Below are 5,903 nucleotides of genomic sequence, written 5' to 3' on the forward strand. Positions count from 1 at the left end.
GTTCACAGCTAAGCTCAGTCAGCTCAGGAGGCAAAAGGAGGAAGCTTTCAGGAGTGGGGACAGGGACAAGTTTAAAGAGTCCAAGTACAGGTTTAGCAAGGCGGTGAGAGAAGCTAAACGACTGTACTCTGAGAAACTTCAGCTCCAGTTCTCAGCCAATGACTCTGCTTCTGTCTGGAAAGGGCTCAGAAAGATCACAAACTACAAACCTAAACCCCCCCTCTCCATTAACGACTTCCGTCTGGCCAACGATCTGAATGAGTTCTACTGCCGCTTTGAAAGACAGTGGGACAAGCCTGACACTAACCTCCACATCAGAGCCACATCAGAACCCCCCTCCTCCCCTACCAAAGGAACGTCTCTCTCTATCCTGGAGAGAGATGTCAACAGGCTTTTTAAGAAGCAGAACCCCCGCAAAGCAGCCGGTCCTGACTCTGTCTCTCCATCATCCCTGAAGCACTGTGCTGATCAGCTGTCTCCAGTGTTCACGGACATCTTCAACACCTCACTGGAGACCTGCCACGTGCCAGCCTGCTTAAAATCCTCCACCATCATCCCTGTCCCCAAAAAACCAAGGCCCACAGGACTAAATGACTATAGACCCATTGCCCTGACCTCTGTGGTCATGAAATCATTTGAGCGCCTTGTCCTGTCCCATCTCAAATCCATCACTGACCCACTCCTGGACCCCCTGCAGTTCGCCTACAGAGCCAACAGGTCTGTAGACGACGCCGTCAACATGGCTCTCCACTTCATCCTCCAGCACCTGGACTCCTCAGGGACCTATGCCAGGATCCTGTTTGTGGACTTCAGCTCTGCCTTCAACACCATCATCCCGGCTCTGCTGCAGGACAAGCTCTCCCAGCTGAGCGTGCCTGACTCCACCTGCAGGTGGATCACCGACTTCCTGTCTGACAGGAGGCAGCACGTGAAGCTAGGAAAGCACGTGTCTGACTCCCAGACCATCAGCACTGGATCCCCGCAAGGCTGCGTTCTTTCTCCTCTGCTCTTCTCCCTGTACACCAACACCTGCACCTCCAGCCATCAGTCTGTCAAGCTCCTGAAGTTTGCAGACGACACCACTCTCATTGGACTCATCTCTGATGGCGATGAGTCTGCCTACAGGTGGGAGACTGAGCGTCTGGTGACCTGGTGCAGGCAGAACAACCTAGAGCTAAACGCTCTGAAGACAGTGGAAATGATAGTGGACTTCAGGAAGAGCCCAGCCCCACCCACCCCCATCTCCCTGTGTGACTCCCCCATGACTACCGTGGAGCATTTTCGCTTCTTGGGAACCACCATCACACAGGATCTCAAATGGGAGCTAAACATCAGCTCCCTCATCAAAAAAGCTCAGCAGAGGATGTATTTCCTGAGGCAATTGAAGAAGTTCAACCTGCCAAGGACTATGATGGTGAACTTCTACACCTCCATCATTGAGTCCATCCTCACCTCCTCCATCACCATCTGGTACGCTGCTGCCACGGAGAGGGACAATAACAGACTGCAGCGTATCATCCACTCTGCTGAGAAGGTGATTGGCTGCAATCTTCCGTCCCTCCAGGACCTGTACGCCTCAAGGACTCTGAGGCGTGCAGGGAAGATTGTAGCTGACTCCTCCCACCCTGGACACAAACTCTTTGAGACACTCCCTTCTGGCAGGAGGCTGCGGTCCTTCAGGACCAAAACCTCTCGCCACAAAAATAGCTTCTTCCCACCTGCTATTAGCCTCATCAACAAGGCTAGAGAGCCCCACTGTTGCTGATCAATTGCACCAATTACCAGAAAAAATTCCTTGTATGTGAAAACATACTTGGCAATAAAACTGATTCTGATTCTGATTCTGATTCTGATGACATAATAAAGATTCTATTCTATTCTATTCTATTCTATTCTATTCTATTCTATTCTAATTTCCTGCCCTCTTGTGGTGGCAGCAGGTTATAGTTTCTGAAGATAGCTTGACTAGCAGCTGTTATATCTATCATTTCTGTCATTTTTGTGGGTGTGACTGTGTCCTGTTGACAAAGGCTGGAGCTTCAAGTGGAGAGGAGAGCAGCTTAATTTGGAGGTTTGATCATTGAAGATAATCCTGAGATTTTTGACTGGTGATTAGCCACACCTAAAGCGTGCTGGGTAAGTTGGTCTTGACTCAGCTTCTACTACCCCATTCCCAAAAACGTTGGGACACTGTGTAAAATGTAGATAAAAACAGAATGCTGTTGTAAAACTTGCAGAATGTGGTTTAGCATTGTCTTGCTGAAATATGCAAGGCCTTCTCTGAAAAAGATGTTTGGATGGCACTATAAGTTATTCCAACATATGGTATATATCACTCAGCATTAATGGTTCCTTCCCAGATGTGCAAGCTACCCAAGCCATGGGCACATATGCACCCACATACCATCAAGGATGCTGGCTTTTGAATTGTGTGCTGATAACAAGCTGGATGGTCCCTCTCCTCTTTACTTTTGGGAACACAGCGTCCATGATTTCCAAAATAATTTGAAATTTTTATCCATCAGACCACAGGAAAGTTTTCCATTTCACTGCCGACCATCTTAAATGAGCTTGGGCCCAGAGAAGTTTAGATATGGTTTCTTCTTAGCATTGTACAGTTTCAATCTGCATTTATGGATGCAGCGATGAACCGCTGTCACTACACCCTCCACCTTGTTCTCATTTATAACATCTACTCTTTCCACAGAATCCTATTTTGTCAGAACACTAAATACATTTGAATTCATATTAGTGGACTATAGACTATTAGGCAAAAGTTCTTCACTAGATGTTCATCTGACAGTTCTGTAGCTAAATTTAAGGGAGTGATTCTATCAGCATTTAATTCAGTGCAATGTCTCAATATCTTGGAGGACTCTTATGCTAACTATGCTAACTCCCACCCAGACGGATCATCTTATAGATAGTGCTGCAGACTCGATGTGAATGACCTGAAAAAAAAATTGAATAAGACAAAGGAGGTTAGCTCCATGGTTTAACTCCCAAACCTGCATATTAAAGCAAAATTGAGTGAAATCTTGAATGGATATGGCATAACATCAAACTGGATGAATCTCTAGACCTAAAAGACTTTGTAATGCTTTACAGTTCTAAGAGTCAAATTAAGCCCCTCCTGCGTTCAGCCAGTACTGATTTATCCTCCAACCTTAGAAACAACTGTAAAACCTGATATATTTAGACAGTTTCTCTCCCATTAAGCCTCCACCAACTGACTTCAACAATTTCTTTGCTTAAACCCTCAACCTGTTTCTTGGACCCGATCCCAACTAAGCTGCTGAAGCAAGTTTTATGCTTTGTTAGCTCTATTTTACTAGATATAATCAACCTGTCTGTATTAACAGAGTGTACCACAGTCCTTTAAAGTAGCTCTAGTTATACCAATTCTTAAAAAGCCTACTCTCGCTCCAGGTGTTTCAGCCAACTTATAGAAATGTATCTAACCTCACCTTTCTCTCCAATATCTTCAAGTTTTCACCACTCTGTTGTGTGACTTTCTACAGAACAAGCTTGTTTGAGGATTTTCAGTCAGGATTTAGATACAACATAGCACGTTCACAAATGACCTCCCAATTACATTGGACAAAGGACTTGTCTCTACACTTGTCAGATCTTAGTGTTGAATTTGGTGCCATTGGGCATCACATCCTGTTACAGAGACTGAAACATTTAATTGGCATCAAAGAAACCTCACTAATCTGGTTTAAGCCCCATCACTTTACATATGCTTTATATATCCTTTAGGCAATATTGTTAGCAAACATAGCATAAACATCCATTGTTATGCAGACGATACCCAACTGTACCTGACAATGAAACTCAGAGTCTTCTTTGATCAGGATATGTCTGGTAACTTCCACAGAAGATTTCCTATGTGCTCCTCTCCCTCTTCATCTGTACACATTTATATCTCATTAATATATATGACTAACCTGATTTCTCTCTCCTATGGTTTGCGCTTTCTCTCCTGTCACCCTCTGCAGGTATTTCTTCCTCCAGGACTGCAGAGTCTGGATCTGTGACTTGTAGCAGTTTAGACCAGCTTTGACTAAGTCTAAGATACATAGATAGATACTTTATTCAAATTGTCCAACAATTCACAAATATATGCAATTTATATTAATAGTCAGGTCATGATCCACTGCCTTTGTCTGAGGTGTTGAACAGTCTGATGACAGTGAGATCAAAGGATTTCCTGAACCTCTCAGTCCTGCAGAGAGATGAGATGAGATGAGATGAGATGTTGCAGCACACCATAGCACAGACGAGGACACTCTCCACCACTGACTGATAAAACATGCAGCATTTCACCGTCAAAGGATCTGAACTTCCTGAAGAAAAAGAGACTGCTCTGCCCCTTCCTGTATATGGCATCTGTGTTCAGGGACCAGTCCAGTTTACAGTCTGGGTGCACACCCAGGTATTTATAAGTGTACACCACCTCAGTGTCTTTCCCTCAAACATTGACTGCCTGAGGGTGGCTAGGGCATGTTCACCCTGTGACCTCAGAAGGTTGAGAAGCAGCCACTCCAAGGTCTTCATGATGTGAGGACCACAATAGTCATTTATCTCAGCCAGGTACAGGAACAAGACATGATGTTTTCCACAGGACCAGGACTCTCCCACTGTAAGGGGAAAGGAGACCCAATTGTGGGACCTTACAAAGGTTGCATGTATGCAATCACATGAAAGCCTGGTTATTCTAACCCAAAAAACACCAAAGCACACACTGTATTAATAGGTGAAAGAAAAATACTTAATTTAAATCAACTCAACCACACACAGTGCATAGATTTTCAACATGTATACTGAACTAGATAAAGTAAAAGAAAACCAAAGTTCTCCCTCAGTCCTGTTCCAAATATCCAGCTCAATTTAAATAACAAACAAACCTCACCTCTGGTTTTCCTGGTTGTCATTTCAGTTTAGGTTAATCTATTGAAATTTTAAAAACTTCTCTGGGGTTTCCCAGCATCAAGTAACAAAATTCAATTAAGGAAGTCCAGTCACTTTAGTTAGTTCACTCTCAAAACAAAAATCCACAAACCCCCAAAACTCACGGTCAAAGCATAAGGTAAATAATTATCCACCGGCTTTCGCTGATTCACCGTAACAGTGTATGATATTCTAACATCAAACATCCATCAGACGACATCCATGCTGACAGCCACTGGGAAAGAAGAGGGGAATCCTTCTCCACTTGCTATATAGATAGCCGACACACACTCCGGGGACGAACACAACTTAAACTAGACCACCTACTGCTACATTTATTATTATTAGACTCATTATTAATATTGTTATTATTGTCAGTAGAAGTAGTTTTATTATTTGGTTGGATGCATAATTTGATTTATTTGATTTATTTTTGTTAGCTTAGCTGCAAACCTACAGTCCTCTCTTCTGTGGTTCTAGAGTTGTACAAACAATTTAAACTCTCTCTAGTTTGTACTCTGCTGTGTTTTGGATGTTTGTGTGTGTGTATTCATTGATGTTTTATACATTTTGTTTTGCAGCAGCTATTAAAAAGAGTGTCTAGTCCTGCACTATATAAGACGCTCTGGATTATGCCATGGTGTTGTTGCCTTGGCGATACACCTCTATGTATTTGGGGGAGGGGCAGAGCTTCTGAAGGAGCACTGAGGAAGGGGTGTATTTGTTTTGTGGTAAAGATGAAATATCAAGTCTTTTAATTTCTCCTAGTTCTGTCTCCTTCTGTAGCCCGGGAACAGAACTATAAGGTTGTTTTATTCTTCGTCCTATCACCTCTGCTATACTCTGTAAAATTAAATAATGAAGAAATTTCAGTGCTTGTTTTAAGAAGCTGTGAGTCAATAACATTAGTGTGCGACTTCCCCCCAGGCAGGCAGAGAGGAACTCAGAAT

Source organism: Trachinotus anak, unplaced genomic scaffold, assembly GCF_046630095.1.
Source record: "Trachinotus anak isolate AG129_WGS33_773 ecotype Australia unplaced genomic scaffold, CSIRO_AGI_Tana_v1 ptg000019l, whole genome shotgun sequence".
NCBI lineage: Eukaryota > Metazoa > Chordata > Actinopteri > Carangiformes > Carangidae > Trachinotus > Trachinotus anak.